We start from the raw sequence: 18179 nt of genomic DNA on the forward strand, positions 1-18179 counted from the left end.
ATGGTGGCCACTGCGGGAAGGTTGCTCTGGGTCTCAGTGGCCAAACGTGTGAGCACCATTCCTTGGGGCTTGTCCACCTCTGCAGACCTAAGGCCATCTGATTCTGGAAGAAAGAGCTTGACCAACTGGTGGTCTGGTTCCCCTCAAGCAAAATGTACCTTCAGCACCAGTTCCTCCTTCCTGGAGCCTGTTGTCACGCAGTATGCCCTCTATTTCATGGGCACAGCCGTGGTGAGTGAAGAGTTCAAAGATCTGAGCCTTGATGACTTTAAGGGGAAGTACTCGGTGCTTTTCTTCTACCCCTTGGACTTCACCTTTGTGTGTCCTACAAAAATTGTTGTGTTTAGTGACAAAGCCAATGACTTTCATGACATGAACTAAGAGGTTGTGGCCATGTCTGTGGATTCCCACTTCAGCCATCTGGCCTGGGTAAATACATCTAGGAAGAACTGTGGGTTTGGGCACATGAACATCCCACTCCTGTCAGATTTAACAAAGCAGATCTCCCAAGACTACGGTGTGCTGTTGGAGAGCCCTAGTATTGCCCTAAGAGGTCTCTTCATCAATGGGGTCATCAAGCACTTGAGTGTCAATGACCTCCTGGTGAGCCGCAGCATAGAGGAGACCCGACGCTTGGTGAAGGGATTCCAGTTTATGGAGGTCCATGGCAAAGTCTGCCCAGCCAACTGGACATCTGATTCTCCTACAATCAAGCCAAGCCCAACTGTTTCTAAAGAATATTTTGAGAAAGTCAATGAGTAAGTGCATCACCCATGTGCATCTGTAGAGCTGCTTACACTAGAGAAGATCCCGAGTTAGAGATCTCAGTGTGTGCTTCAAAGGTGATTGTTTATAGAGGAGGGAGCAATGCCCATATTCATAAATATTACTCTAAGTATTTTTTGTGACATCGCTAAGGGCTTTTGAAACTTGCTTAGCTCCAATGTAAGGAGTCTTTTACCTGTAACATCTCGATGGCTAGTTACAATATCTGTTCACCTCTTCCTTGGATCATGTCTTCAATGAGGAAAAGAAACTCTTCTCTCTTAGCCTTATGTACAGTATACAAGTAAAAATTATAAGAGACATTTACAGCTTCTGATCAACGTCCTGAAATTGTCTCCTTGAAAGTCTTTGAATTAAACTCAATTTTCTCTTAAAAGCAACGAAAATCATTGTTCCAAGTTGTTAGCTCCTGAGGTTTGCTCCTGCAATGAATGTATATGTCATTGAAAGAATATGTGAAACATGTTTTGAGGAAAACACAATGACAAAGTGACTTCCTGGTCACAGATGATCCCCATCATGGCACCATGTTTACACAGTTCACGTGTTTTACTCATTGATTGAGTGTCTAGATACATCTCTAGATATTGAGTGTGTCTAATGAGTTATGTTTATTCAGTCTAAGTATTGGATTTTTAAATCATTATAGTTACCTTCCTTCTTCAAGTGCTCAATGTAAAGTTGTTGTTGTTGTTGTTATGTGCCGTCGAGTGGTTTGCAACTCATAGCGACCCTATGTACAACAGCCCTAAATCCTGCTCTATCCTGTGCCAATCGCATTGCCTCTGACACATCCATCCCAATTACCCCAGTCACTGAATCAATCCACCTCATAGAGGGTCTTCCCCTCCTGCGCTGTCCCTCTACTCTACCTAGCATGATATCCCTCTCTAAAGACCTGTCTCTCCTTACAATATGTACAAAGTATGTCAGACAAAGCCCCAGAATCAAAAATAAACTTTAAAGAAATCTAAAGATGTGTTGCACTGGGAATATCTTCTGTCAAGGACCTCTCCAAAGTGCTAAAGAGCAAGGATATTTAAAGACTGAGGTGTGCCTAATCCAAACCACGTTGTTTTCAAATCCTTAGAACGCATCTGAGACTTGGATGATAATTATGAAAACTTAAGAAGAATCAATGCCTTTTGAACTGTGATATTGAAGAATAACGTTGAATGTCTCATAAACTGGAAAAAGATAAAAACTTATCCAATCAGTGCTCCTTAGAGGTAAGTTTGGAAAAATTTCTCATATACTTTGAGCATGTTGTCAGGAGAGGTCAAAAAGGAAGAGGGTCAGTGAAAGAGAGGAGAACCCTCAAGGAAATGGATTGACACAGTGACTGGCCTTAAGCATGACAGATTGCGCAAAGGTCAGAATACAGCAAGGCTCAGATCAATAGATCATGGGGTTGCTATAATTTATAATTAACTGGACGGCCCCTAACAACATTTCTTACATTCTTAAATTTTTTAAATTTATTTGGATATTATTTTATTTTATTTTTCAAAATAAACACATATTTTATACTGCTACTTCAATATTTTATGTATTTTTTCTAAACATAAGTTAGTAAATTAATTTATTGCATTTACCATCAATTCATTAGTATATTTTAAATTTCAAGTATGTTCAAGTATCATAGGAGGAGAACTCATAGTTTTCAATGCACAGCCAATGAAATGCTATCATAGCAAACTAAAAAGTAGAACCAAATGCTCTTGTGATAAAACATACACTCTTTTAAAAAAAATAAAAATATTAACATTATTGTTGTTGTTGTTGTTATGTGCCATCGAGTCGCTTGCGACTCATAGCAACCTTATGTACAACAGCCCTAAACTCTGCTCTGTCCTATGCCAATCTCATTGTCTCCAACACACCCATCCTGATTACCCCAGTCACCAAATCAATCCATCCCCTAGAGGGCCTTCCCCTCCTATACCTGCCCTCCACCCTGCCAAGCATGATGTCATTCTTAAAGGACTGGTCTCTCCTTACAATATGACCAAAGTATGTCAGACGAAGCCTCAGAATCCTTGCCTCCAAGGAGCAGCCCAGTTTAACCCTCTCCAGGATCTGTTTGTTTTCTTAGCAGTCCATGGTAGCCTCAATTCTCTTCTCCAACACCAAAGCTCACAGGCATCAATTCTCCTTCTATCCTCCTTAGTCATTGTCCAACTCTGATGCATAACAAGTGATTGCAAAGACCATGGCCTGTACCAGACGTACCTTAGTCTCCAGAGAGACACCATTGCTCTTCAGTACTTTAGAGAAGTCCCTAACAACAGACTTTCCCATCGCAATACGTCTTTTAATTTTCTGGCTGCTGGTGCCAAGAGTGTTGATTGTGGAGCCAAGCAGACTAAAGCTGTGAACAATCTCAATCTCTTCACCATCCATCCTGATGCTGCCAATATTAACATTAGCAGACACCAAAATATAAAAAGCAGATTATAGGAGGGACATAAAATTGAAAACAATCTACTAATAATGCTTCGATATCATTTTAGATACTATAAAGGAAAAAAAGACCCATGTATTTGACACAATACATTGAATTTTCACTCTTAAACACTGAAACTTCAAAGTTAGGCAACCAAAGAGTTATGAAGCATAACTCAAATCTAACCTGTGCTTCATTTGCCTGGTAGTGCCTGGCAGGATGGCACCCACACAGATCAGGAAAGACAGACATGTGTTTCTAACTTTTCTGGAGGAGGCTGTTGTTTAATTGGTGCTCAACAGTTAATCCCTTGTTTATCCAGAAATTATGCTTGCTTTTACTGGTAAAGCTAGAAATCTCATTCACTCGTAGCATAGCAGCCCTCCAGCAAGTTTCCAAGAGAGTAAATTATAAAGGGAGGAGACTGTCTCTCATTTCCCATGGAGCTGCTCGTAGATTCAAACAGCATGAGGCCACAGCAGAAGCTCAAGACCTTTGAGTTAACAGTGCAACGCCTGCTGGACACCATCCCCAGAGCTCCCTGCTCAAGTTAAAAAGAGACACCTTTCCCCCGAGGTTTGCAATGGTTTCATCATGGCTGACACAGTGAAACCAGAACAGACCTGAAAATGTAAAAGGAATGGGAATCTCAGAAAAGGTGTAATGAACTCTTTTAGGAGCTTCAGGAAGATTTTATTATTGCCAGGAAAGTGGAGCGTCACGTAGATGTAAAGCAATGCAGTTGGCCAACATATTTGAGCTGGACACTACTGTTTTAGAGTCTTCCAGTCAAGACACTTGGTCACTATAAATGGCACACACTTTCCTTCTTTCCAGGAAGGAGATTAAATTTCTAGCTGAAGATTAAGTTTCTGTCAATTTGGAATTTTTTCTCGTGTTAGTTATTTTTAAAATGTGTTTGAGCCCATTCCAATTTCTTTTTTGTCAATCATGAGTAAAGAAGCACAAGCTCAAAGCCATGTTTTATTCTTAATTGATCCATTTAATATGATTTCCTTCTTAATCCCCTCTCCCCCATAATTTGGACAAAACATTGGAACTGCCAGGTTGACTTTGTTGCCAATGTACCTTTAGAATCAAAGAGACCCAGGAGAAGTAACTTCAGAAACGACAGTATTGGAGATTCAAGTTTAATGAAAGAAGACTCAGATACAGGAGTAGGGATTTCTCAGTAAAGTAAAACTTGAAATTTTTAGTGAATGTAGTTGATTTTCCATGGACTAGTGCCAGCAGTTTGTTATTCTTTATTCCTCTAAAGATCTGATCAAGAAGTCAGGATCCTAGGCATTAGGTTCATTCAAATACTTAACCAAAGATAATTTATAGTAGTATGGGTGGCGTTAAGGGAACAACAAGTGATGTTGAGGATTCCTACATGCCAGAACAGTAAAAAATCATTACTACTGTTCTGTTGACGGGGCAATAGGATTACAAGGAAAGTGGGAAACATTTTGAGTATGCAGAGATAGATTTGGTGAAGGATTCATTTTCTCTCATCACAATTGTTTGAGGTAGATACAATTATAATCTCCTTTTTACAAAGAAGGATAGTGAGGCACATCTTGTTCAGTGCTATCTTGTTGAGTAGTATCTTGTTCAATAGCCTATTGTTAGGTGCTGTAGAGTCAAGAACAATGAACACAGATTTGAACCCTGCCCTATCCTGTGCCATTCTCCTCATTTCTGACACACTTGATATGATAATATAGATAATAGGTAATATAATAATTACCAATAGCTATATGGGTCATATAATACACTACGCACTTATGTACACTAAACTAGGGAAAAATAAGTCATATTTCATGAGAAAACATAGCATAGTCTTAATTCTGATTCCTGTATTTTGATCAATTAAAAATGATTGGAAGATAATTATATAAGTAGCCTCAAGGGGATTTTGCTAAAGAATATGTTTAAGATATCACCTAAAATTGCAATCATTATTAAAGAGTTGGCTGAGATTGTGACCTTATTTTCAATCTGATGGCAAAATTATCTGTGCAACCCTGAGATGTGAGACCGCTTGTATCCACTTAGTCTACATCTTGAACTATAATCCACTTTCTTCTGAAGTCGACATCACAATATTTGTAGTTGATATTTATTGATCATCTAGTACATAACAAGAGCACTGCTGAGTATAAGTTAATATTCACTTAAACCTCTCAATACCTGTGAAATAGAAGGCTAATATATATTACCGAAGAGATTGTTTCTCAAAAGGTTGAAGGATTTACCAAAAGATTCTCAGGCAGCAAGCAGTATGCAGGAAATCTTAGTTCACAGTCTTTATGTCCTCTTTGCTAGCCTGCTCTGAATATTTGTGTCATGAGTTCTGGGAACCTGTAAAGCTGAACAAGTTTAAGACTTTGGATAACACTGAGAGAAGAATTTTACAATAAAACGAATGAAGAAATGGAGTGTTCAGGCCATGAAGGAAGAATTATTCTTTGGCCTAAGGCATCCACTTCCAAAATAGCTTGCCTCTGGAAACTCTATGAACTTGGAGGAATGATGAAAGTTAAGTGTTCATGTCTTTTGTTCATAGGGTTGCTGAGTCATCTACGACTCCTTGGCACTTGACAACAACAAAGCATTCACAGTTGAAGGGACTTTAGAAGAAAAGATCTGGGCCAACAAGGAACATTTCATTTTAAAAACTGGCTTAGTGGTAAGGAGTTGCACTTCTAATCCACAGATTTATGGTTTAAATCCACCAGCTGCCCCACAGGAGAAAGATAGGCAGTCTCCTCTTGTTCAGTTTACTGCCTCTGAAAATCCTCTAACAGATCATCTAGGAGTCGGTTCTAGCCTGACAATACAAAACAACAGTATCATCTAGATTTAGGGAATCTAATATGCTGCACTGAGGTAATCTCGGGTTGTATGATGCTGAACAGTGTGCCATTGGAATGTCAAATGGCATAACCTTTACCCATGGTGGACAGTGTTTGGTGGAGCTCCCAGTATAAGACAAGTTTGGAAGTAGGAGTAGCATCCACTTACTAAACAACACGCCTCTGGAAACTCTATGAACTTTGAGAAATGATAGTTATAGAAAGGCTTCAGGTCTTTTGTTCATAGGGTCGCTATGAGTGATGCTCAACTCAATGGCAATCAACAACAGCAAGATATGAAGTAAAATTAATATTAAAATTTTTTTTTTTCTTTTTTTTTTTTTTTTTTTTTTTTAAACCCCACTGGAATCTCCATGTAAATAACAGCAATTTTTTTTTTACCCTTATTACCCAGGGTTTGGTGTAGTTGCAGTCTTTTTTATTTCCTCTCCCTCTGAAGTCATAGAGTATTAACAGAAAAAGTATACTCAGTATTTTTCATATGTGTTCATATTTGGACAATCACCACAAAAATATAAATCATTCCCTCCAAGGCTTCCTGTGTACCTTCCCAGTAAATTGTTCCTACATCCACCCTGTTGGTGCTGTGTACTGTCAAGTTGGAACTGACCTAGAGTTGACCCTCTAGTGGGTTTTCAGAGGCAGTTAATTGCACTCGAGGAGATTTCTCATTTTTTTCCTGTGGAGCAGCTGGTGAGATTTGAACTTCATGCCTTCCGGGCTGCAGTGCAGCTTCTTGCCATTAGAGCTCCATATAGGAAAACACTCTTTTTCTTTTTTTTCACCATATATTACACTGGTTTGAGATTCATAGAAGTGGCATTATAGATTTACTCTTTGTATCTGGCATAATTTTACTTAACATGATATTCTATTGTTATATGTTCTTTCTTTTCACTTCTCAGCTTCATCCCACTGTTAAATATTACACACTTTATTTAACTATGAGGGACAGAGCATGTGAGGAAGACTCTGAATGAGATGGATCAATACAGTAACTGGGGCCGTGGGAGCAAGTGTATTGGAGTCAGTGAAACTGGCTCAGGGCAGGTCAGTCTTCAGAGCTGCTCTACTTAGGGTTGCTATGAATCACAGGCTACTCGACAGCACCTAACAGCAACAACATCAGTTATACATAAACTTTAAGAACTTTCCAGTTTGAGATTATGAAAGTCCTTATACATGTTTTTGATAGACATAAACTTATCTTGGATAACTATCTAGATTAGGTGGTAGCTTTATATTCAACTTTACTAATTCCTGCCAAGAATTGATGCCTTTGAATTGTGGTGCTCGAGAAAAGTATTGAACATACCATGGACCACCAGGAGAACAAATAGGTCTGTCTTGGAGATGGTGTAACCAAGTTTCTCCTTCCAACTCACATACATTGGGTATGTGGCCAGAAGGGACCAGTTCTTGGAGAAGGACCTCATGCTCAGACGGGTAAAAGGACAGTGCAGGAAACAAAGGCTCCCAATGAGATGAATTGACACAATAACTGGGGCAATGAGGGTAGGTGTGTCAGAGTCAGTGAGACTGGCTCGGCATAGGGCAGATTGTTGTACATAGCTGTTGTACATAGGGTCACTATGAGTTGTACGTGTCTTAATGGCACATTAACAACAACAACAATAACAAAATTTACACTTTTGTCAGCATAATATGGAAGTTACTAATCCATCACATTCTCACCAGCATTTGACATTTTCTTTTTCTTTTAGTCATTCAGGTGAATATTTAGCCATATCCATTGTGGAGCTACTTTTTCTTCTCAGACAAGTAGCTATGTTTATAATTTTTTTTAACCTATCTATTAACTACTGGGGTACTGGGGTTTTTTTAAAATCTTTTTTCATGTATTTTAACTTTTTAAGGAAATTGGGGGCATTCTATTATGGATTAAACACAACTTTAATATTGAAATACTTTCTTTTCTTCCAGACTGTGACTTGCCTTTTCAGGTTACTAAACATGTAATTTAATAACCAGAAATTTTGAACTCCAGTAAAGTACAATTATTGATTTTATCACATCAGGTTATGTTAACCTCATAAAATAATTGAAAAACAAAAACTCATTTTCTCTTCTCTGGATATGTTTGTGCAAGATTGGTATTACTTATTTTTTTAAATGATTAGTAGTATTTCTTTTTTAAATAACTGAGAAAACCTAGAGTTGCTCAGGGTCTCAGGTGACTTGATGGCACAAAATAACACCACCAACAACAAAGTGAACCCACAATTTTCTTTATGGAAAAGTTTTACATTTTGGATTCAGTTTCTTTACCAGGTATGTATTCATTTAGATTTTCTTTTCATGTTTTGTTTTAAGCTGTACTCGTCTATAGCACAGGAAACTAGGAAATTCCCTTCTGGGAAAATCTGGAGCTGAGGATAATATTCCCTCAGTAGTATGCTCCTTTCAGTCCTGCCTGCTGCAGTGGATTTATTGTTTTGATTGTTTACTTGGATTTTGTGCATCTCTTATCATTGTTACTGGTGTAATTCTTGACCCAATATATGGATGATATCTGTCATAATATACATCAGATTCTGCAGCCCTTATCCATAAAAAAGAGCTACCCAGTCACATCTTGTACTTTTTTTGGTCTTTGAATGTTTTCTTTTATCTTTTCCCTATATTTTCAATACAAGATTTATTAGGTTTGGTTTCTAGTTCATCAATTCATTATAGACCCTAAGAATAACCCAAGCAGTAATGGACATAAAAATCTAGGAGACCTGGCAATGTCTGCTGTTTTACGGGTCGTAAATTGTTATTATTAGGTGCTATTGAATCAAATACAACTCATAGCAACCCTGTGAACATCAGATCTGAACCTCCCCATGCCTGTGCCATCCTCATCATCACTGTCACACTAGAAACCATTGTTACAGTCACTGTGTCAATCCACCTTGTTGAGGGTCTTCCCCTCCTCTGACCTCCCACTTTTTTGAGCATGATATTTTTCTCCAAGAACTGGCCGCTCCTAACAACATGCCCAAAGTATGTGAGAAGAAGTTTTACCATCCTTACCTCTAAAGAGCATCTTGGCTAAACTCTCTCAAGACATCTCATGGTATATTTAGTGCCTTTCTCCAGCACCACAGCTCAAATACATCAATTCTTGTATCATTTCTATTCACTGTCCAACTCTCAGATGCACAGCAAGTAATTTAAAAGACCATGGCTTAAGTCAGGCGCACCTAAGTCTTTAAACTGATATTGTTGCTCTCCTATACTTTGGAGAGGTCCCTGACTGCAGACTTTTCCAATGCAACACGCTTTTTGATTTCCTGCCCTGCCAAGGTTGTCGATTTTGTATCAAAATAAGATGAAGTGATTGACAGTCTCCATCTTTTTCTCCATCTATTATGCTTTTGCCTATTGACCACATGGCGAGAATGTTTGTTTTCTTGATGTTGAGATGTAATCCATATTGAAAATTGATCTTTCACAGCAAATACTTTAAATCCTCCTCACTTTCAGCAAACAGGGTTGTGCCTTCTGCATAATGCAGGTTGTTGATGAGTCTTCCTCTGATCCTAATGTCATATTCTTCTTTATAAAATATTCCTTTTCAGATGATAGGGATTAAATAGGTTTAGAGAAAGGATACATCCCTGATACATTGTTCTTCATTTTAAACCATGCAGTATTCCCTTGTTCTCTTTAGACAACAGCTTCCTGGTCTAGGTATAGGTTTATCATGAGCACAATTAAGTATCCTGGGATTCCCAGACTCAAAGATATTCACAATTTGTTATGATCCACACAGTCGCATGCCTTTGTGTAGTCGACACACATGAATAGACATCTTTCTAGTACTCTTTGCTTTCAGCCAGGATCCATTTGACATCAGCAGTGATATCTCTAGTTCCATTACCTCTTCTGAATTCAGCTCAAATTCTCCAAGTTCTTTGTTGTTATATAGTCCTACCTGTTTTTTAATAATATTCAGCAAAATTTTACTTGCATGTGCTATTAGTGATATTGTATGATAATCTCCCCATTCTGTTGAGTCACCTTTTATGGGAATCAGAACAAATATAGTTCTGCTCCAGTCTTTTGGCCATGAAGCTGTCTTCCACATTCCTTGACATAGCCTGGTGAGAACAATCGGGGTTGTGTCTCTTTGCTGACTCATGTCAATTGGTATCACATGCATTCCTGGGGCTTTATTTTTTTTTTTTGTTAATGTCTTCAGTGTAGCTTCAATTTCTTCCTTAATACCATTGGTTTCTGCTCCTATGCTATTTCCTGAAATGGTTCCAATTTGACCTTTCCCCCCCCCTTTTTTTCACAGTGACTCTATAGTTTTTCTTTATTCTTTTGCTGCTTCTTGGATCATTCAGGGTTTTGCCCAGGGCATCCTTCAGTATTGCAACTGGAGGCTTGACTTTGTTTATCAGTCCTTTCAGCTTGCGAATTGCTGAGCAAGTTCTTCCCTTTTTGTTTTCTAACTCCAGCTTTTTGCACATATTTTATACTACCTCGCTTTGTCTGCCTGTGCTGCCCTTTGAAGTCTTCTGCTCATCTCTCTCACTTCAGCATTCCTTTTACTTTTGGCATCTTGATGTTCCAGTCAATCCTCAGAGTCTCTCGTGATGTCCATTTCAGTCTTTTGTGAATGAATGCAAACTATAAGTAAAATATATTTGTAAATAAAACATATTTAGAAATGTTATTGACAAGATGGTGTCACACATACCACTTCACAAAAAAAAATATTACAAACAGGCAGAAACTGTTAGAACAAACTATGGAACAACCTGACAAAAGCCATCAAATCTACTAAACTGAACAGGTAAGGAATGTTGAAATTGCAAATGTTTTGCTATGAGCACATTTACCACAGTTTGGGGAAAATGAATGCATAGTAGGAAAACTGATTTTTACATTTTCCTGTGGTCAAGCAAATTTGCCTATGACAGAAACAGTCATACTGAAGAAGCATTCAGTCTGAAACTCTGATCCCTTCGTCCAGAATAGAGCAAACCTTATTAAAAAATCATGCCTAAGTCTATTCTAACCTGTCTAATTGCTAACTAAGGACTGACACAAGGCATTAATTTTTGCTTGTCCCACCCTGGAATTCACCCTTGGCAACAACAGCCAGGAAATTAAAAGACGTATTGTGATGGGAAAGTCTGCTGTCATGGACCTCTCCAAAGTACTGAAAAGCAATTATATCTCTCTGGAGACTAAGGTGTATCTGATACAGGTCATGGTCTTTGTAATCACTTGTTATGTGTCAGAGAGCTAGACAATGACTATGGAGGATAAAAGAAGAATTGATGCCTTTGAACTGTGTTGCTGGAGAAGAGTATTGAGTGTACCATGGACTGCTAAGAAAAAAACCAGATTCATCCTTGAGAGGGCTAAACCGGGAAGCTCCTTGGAGGCAAGGATTCTGAGGCTTCGAGGCTTCATCTGACATATTTGGACATGTTTTAAGGAGGGACCAGTCCTTGGAGAGGTACACCATGCTTGGGAGGGTGGAGGGACAGCGCAGGAGGGGAAGAGCCTCAATGAGGTGGATTGATTCAGTGACTGGGGTAATCGGGATGGGTGTGTCAGAGACAGTGTGATTGGCACAGGACAGAGCAGAGTTTAGGGCTGTTGTTCATAGGGTCACTAAGAGTCGCAAAACTCGATGGCATATAAAAAGAACAATCCTGGAATTCATTCAGGACATAAAAGTGGAAATTGCTCAAGAATAGTGAAGGAAAAATTACCAGTAAAGAAACACCTAGGACAAATGAGTATGGTTGTAACACACACAAGACAATCTAATACTAGAGAAGAAAACTTAGAAAGAAAATTTCTGTGGAAAATGAGGGCATTCAAAAGTAGTTTTGTACAGTAGATATTAAGAAAACCATGTACATGCCCAGTGAAAAATATTTGCTGAGGAGACACTAAACTTTAACCTGTTTGGCTCAATTTAGTACTTTTTTTTTCTTTTTAAATAAATCATTTACAAATAAGAAAGCATACATTAATTACATAAAAATAGTTCTCAAATAGTAGAGTAAGCCATGATATTGTCATTAGCAGCAGCATGGGAACACAGAGTGGGGCAAAGGGCAAAGTGGCCTTTTTTCTATAATGGGGGTGGGTGGGTAAGTCAGTTGTTACTTCTAACTTGAAGCATGAACAAAACTCCTCCTTCAACCCTGTGGACTATGACGATGGAGACAGGAAACTTCAGTGTATTACTATTTAAGTTTAGAAAAATTTCAAGGTAATATTTGAAGATAATCTGCAACTCATAGAGCGGCTGAGTTTTTGTTTTCCTTTTTGTTTTGTTTTTTTTTTTTTTCTTTTCTTTTTCCGTCCTGGCATTCAATGACATCTCAGTCAAAACACTAGCTGAAACACAACCTAAAGGAAAGAAAGTTCCATAACCACACACAACAAAGAAGCAGCTCTTAGTAATACAACATAAACATTTGAAAGCAGAAGGAAAAAATCCATTCTCAGAATTAGTCTGTTATAGTAGTTAAATGGCAAGTTTTCAATTAAAAATTTCTACAAAAGTAAAACAGGAAAAGATGATCTATCAAAGAAACAAAATAAAACAAAAGATTCTGAAGAAGTTCAGACATTAGATTTACTAAACAAAGGCTTTAAAAATGTGTGTTAACTATGTTCAAAAAGATAAAGAAAAATATAGAGAAAGAACAGAAAGAAACTAGGAAAACAATGTGTGAAAAAAATTAGAATATCACTGAAGAGATAGAAACTACCAAAATGAACCAAATTGAAATTATGGAGTTTAAAAATACAATAACTCAAACAAATACATTGAAGTGGTTTAACAGCAAAGTTATGCAGAAAAAAAGAACCATTTGGCAAAGTTATAACTATTGAAAATAATCTAGATACAGAAACAAAAAGAAAAAATTAAAGTGAACAGAATCAGCATACCTGTAAGACTCAAGTAAACTAACACATGGATCATAAAAGACCTGTAAAATAAAAGAAATAATGCTTGAAAGTACCCAAAATTTGATAAAACAAACAAAAAATCTATGAACCTACACATTCAAGAAACTCAATGAGCTCCAAACATGATAAACTCAAAGAGAAATATGTATAGGATCAGGCATATTATATTCAAACTCTCAAATGTCAAATATAAACAAATCATTTTGAAAGCAGTGAAAGAGAGGTAATTTATCACACACAAAAGATTAAGAGTGATTTTTTTTTTCTCATCAGAAATGATGAAGACAATGAGATCGTGGATGGTATTTATAGCACTAAAGGAAACTGTCACTCAGCAATCCTACTTCTGGCAAAAAAAGATAAAAAAAACACTCTCTGTAGAGTAGAAAGTTAGTATCTTACCACCAAGCATGACATAAAGATGAGCACTCTCTTCTAGTAAAGATCTACAGCCTTAGAAACTCCAAAATGTGCAGACGTCAAGGACTGACAGAACCGAACAGAAATAATTCTGTCGGGGGGGGGGGGGCGGGGACTGCAGCACAAGAATCGCTGAGTCCAACCTCTCTTAATCCCATGAGAGAAAATTCTTCCCAACAACATTCACAGTATAAAGCTGATCACTAGTCAGATATGTCCCATCCCCTTGCCGTGTCCTTGCAACCTACTTCTACTAATCGCTGGGTTTAATGTTTGTTGAAAATGGCCAACAGATTTGACAGAATCTCTTTTTACTCACAATTGGTAGATTTATTAGGGAAACTGATTAAGGGTTGGGGAGACTAAGGATATCACACTGTGAAAGCTCAGGTCTAGTGAACAGCAGTCTAGTGAACAGCAGTCCTAAATCAGGTTAAATCAAGACACAATTTCTCAATTAGTTCAGTTTCTCAGTCAACAAGTGAAAGTCCAGGTACAGTCTAGCAATGCAAAGGAAAGAAGTCTCCAATTGCCTCTATCATCCAGCAAGCTTTGTCTCATAGCAATCACAAGTCAGCTCTTCCTTCAATCATCCAGCAAGCAAACTCTTTAACTCTGTCTCATCACCAGAGCTGTCAGGCTATGCCTGGCCAGAATGAAACTCCCCAGGGTCTGGTTAGTTCTTTCTTTTATGTTGACCTTGCAGCTGCTGATGCTGTAGAAGGTGCTAAATGTAACCACAGTAGAGGCAGGTGTGGAACACGTCTCCAGGGGAGCTAAGTGTGGCAGGTGGAACCTCAGATTTATTTTACTTATACATTCCCACTTGGCCATGTGGTTCCTTAGGTCTATGGCAAGGAATAGAAAAGTAAAACATTTTACTATCACAGAGACTTTTAATATATGTACTTGAATTCTAAATTGTTACATTTGGTTTATACATTTGTCCTCATGCATCCACCACAATGAGGACTAAGGTGTGTCTGATTTAGGCCATGATCTTCCCAATTACTGGCTATGCATTCAAGACCTGGACAGAAAAATAACTGTCTTTGAGCTGTGGTGTTGGAAAGGAATACTGAACATTCCATAGATGGCCAAGAGAATGAATAGATATGTCTTGGAGATGGTGCAGCCAGAGTGCTCTTTGGAGGCAAGATGAGACTTTGCCTCACATAATTTGGACATATTGCTAGAAGGTGCTATTCCTTGGAGAGGAACATGATGTTGGGAATGTTGGAGGGTCAGCAAAGGAGAGGAAGGTGAATTGACATAGTGACTGCTGCAATGGGCTCTTGTGTATCAGGAAGTGTGAGGATGGTGCAAGGTTCTGATCTTTTGTTCATAGTGTCGCTGTGAGTCTTACATGACTCAATGACACCTAACAACAACAACAATAGTTTTATAGAAAAATTTGAAGTAAATAAGTGTCATCAGCTCAGTTCCAACTTAAAACAACCTCATGTGAAACAAAAGGAAACAGTTCCTAGTCAGTGTCATTCTCACACTCGTTGAGGTGTTGAGCTGTTGTGACAGCCTGTACACTGTACTGTGTCAGTACGTCTTCTTGATTATCTACCTTTTCCCCTTGGCCCTCTGCTCTACCAAGCATGCTGTCCTTCTACATTAACTGGCTTCTCTTGATAGCATAACTAAAGCACATGAGATGAAGTTTTATCAGCCTCCTCTCTAAGCAGAATTCTGGCTGTACTTCTAAGACTGATTTGTTTATTCTGCTGGTCCATGTACTCATTATTGCTCTCAAACACATAACTCAAAGGCATCAAGTTTTCTTCAATCTTTCCTTTCTTTGTTCAGTTTCTATATGCACATGGTAATTGAAAATACCGTGACTTGAGTTACACACATTAGTCCATAAACTTAATGCAAATATAACTTGTTTTTTTGAGAGTTCATTTGTGAAGGGACCTATTTTCTTTTTAACACTTTAAAGGGCGATTTTATGGAGACTTGCCTAATGCAATAAATTGTTTGACTCCTTGACTGCTGCTCCCATGATCTTTGATTGTGTAATGAAGTAAAATTAAATCCTTGAAAACTTCAATTTGTTTTTTATTTTTCTGTTTCTCATGATGTTGCTTATTGGTCCAATTGTGAGGATTTTCGTTTTGTTTTGTTTTGTTTTGTTTTCATTTTTACAAAGGAGACTGACTTGCACAGGGGTTATCCTTGCTAACAAGTAAGCCAATGGTTTGGATCTTACTACCTGTTTTTCAGGAGACATATGAGACAGTTGACTTCTATGAATATGTAGTCTGAGAAACACTTTAGTTGTTCTACTGTGTCCTACAGTTACTATAAATCAGAATTGACTCTATTCCAATGTGTTTTGATGGGGAATTTTTTGGTTTGGAATTTTTTTTTTCCTTGCCTGGTTTATGTTGGGATATAATCTTTGCAAAAATTTGTAGTCTTCAAACTTCATCAGTAATTTCTTCAAACCCCTTTTGCTTCCAGCAAACAAGTTCATCAGCATATCATATTGTTAATTAGTCTTCCTTCAATTCCAATAAGGAGTGCTTGTAGCATAGTCCATAGGAAGTTGTGTTGCTAAACCAAAAGCAACAACTCTATGATGACTGAAATTCATCAGTGCCTCTAAGGGGAGATGATCTGCACAAAAGTTGAGTCAATCTTAACGCTGCCTTCTTCTTTATAGCTCCTCAATCTTTTCAGTATACAGATTGAACAAGTACGGTGAAAGGATACAGCTCTGCTGTAAACCTTCCCTTTCCGATTAGAAAGGCTGCCTTTTGGTCTGTGTTCCACACAAGCACAATGATATGCCTTGCAATCCCTATTCTTCACAATTTACTATGAACCACATGGTGATATCAGTAAAGCATCATCTTAGTGTCATTCGTTCTCAGATAAGATTAATCTGACCTCTGCGATGATATGCCTTATTTTATGTCTTCTTCTGAATTTAGCTTGACGTTATAGAAATGAAGATAATTCAAAGAAATAAAAGGTCTGTGGTACACACAGTGAGCTGATTGTTTAAAAGAGCTTCCCAATACATTGGCTTTGTCTTTTGTCACATGTCTAGTAAGGCCTATACTAACAATGTGAATGAGGTGAACAGCACATTTTAAGTGTGAACATGTAAACAAGCTGTATAGACTACTAATGAGAGCCTTGGTCAGTTGCTTCACCCCACTAAGTATAAATTGAGTATGTTCAGTTGCAGAAAAAAGCAGACTCTCACTACCAGCAAGAAATAATAAACAGAGAATTCAGTGTGTATCATTCAGGGTCAGAGATATTCTTGTGCAAGATAGAGACAAAGCAAGATTAAGACGTCACAACAGCAGCAGCAGAGAACTGGAGGCTTACATGAGGCAGAGCTGGTTTGAGACTTCTGCCCATAATTATGAGGAATAAAAGAGCTTTGTACCACTGACCAAAAGCCATGAGGCTGAAAGTTAAAGGACCTGAGAGCATGCCTGAGATGGTGCCCTGAATTAAAGTATGTATACTGTTTCCAACTTTAATCAGAACTGGTTAATTTCCTAAACAAATCCCGTAATTTTAAGACATGTCCGTTCTATGTGGCCATGGCAACAGGTTAGTGAAACCCAGCTATAGAACATGGAGAGTATCCAGAGGAGGGTTGGTGTTAGAATTGGTATAAATAAGGGATGAAGAGAATGGAAGTGTATCTGACCTTTTAGGAATCTGTTTTGAGTTGTGGATGTTGTTGACAGGACTCTTCCCCACCACCATAATGTGAAGTTAGTGGTAATCAAGTTTAGGTGTCTCTACACTACTCACACCATGATTTACAGCATTCAAACTAAAAAGAGAGATGTATGGATGTCTCTACTTGTGTTTGACATGATTTTTTATTTAGAAAATGTGAAATAATCCAGAAGAAAGTGACTAGAGTCAGTATGTGTGCTTCTATACACCTGCCACGAATTAGAAAAAGATATTAAGAAAACAGTTTCATTTACAATAATATGTGAAAGAATAAAGTACATATAATTTCATTTAACTAAAAAAGTAAAAGACTTGTACATTGAAAACCATAAACAATAATGAATATCTAAGAAAATGGGGGAAAATCACATACTAGTAAAAGAGGATAATTTAATTTTATTAGGGAGATGATAAACATTCAATGAAATCCCTATAAAAAATTCTAATAGTTTCTTAAAGAAGAAATTAAAAAAAAATGTTCAAATTATTGTGAAATTAAAAAGGACCCAGAGTAACTAAAAAGTAAACAAAATCGAGGTTTATATAAATGTATAGGAATTAAGAGAAGATAGTATTGGTGCTTTGGTAAGTAAACAAACCACTAGAAAAAAATTAGAGAAGCCAGAAGCATATGCCACACTTATATAGTTGATTTATTGTAAAGGCAGCATTGTACTGCAGTAAAGATTAAGTTTTCAATAAGTTCTGCTGGGTAAATTAGAGATAGAGATATGTATATAGAGAGAGGATAGATAGATAGATAGATAGATAGAAAGAAAGAATAGATATAAAAATAAACTCATTGAAGGTATACATGTGTACACACACACACACACACACACGCACACACACACACACACATATATATATATATACTGGCAGGAATGTGTCAGCCAGTTGATCTCTGTTACACCAAATGGAATGCAAAGATAAAAGTAAAGTAGTAAAGGTTTCCTAGAAAAACA

The 18179-nt window shown here is 37.7% G+C and overlaps 1 pseudogene; it reads left to right on the forward strand.

Moving 5' to 3' along the window:
* On the forward strand, positions 1-762 carry LOC102859069 (annotated as a pseudogene).
* Positions 763-18179: the final 17417 nt, after the last annotated feature.

Source organism: Elephantulus edwardii, unplaced genomic scaffold, assembly GCF_000299155.1.
Source record: "Elephantulus edwardii isolate Elephantulus edwardi_28Jun2011 unplaced genomic scaffold, EleEdw1.0 scaffold00003, whole genome shotgun sequence".
Taxonomy (NCBI): domain Eukaryota; kingdom Metazoa; phylum Chordata; class Mammalia; order Macroscelidea; family Macroscelididae; genus Elephantulus; species Elephantulus edwardii.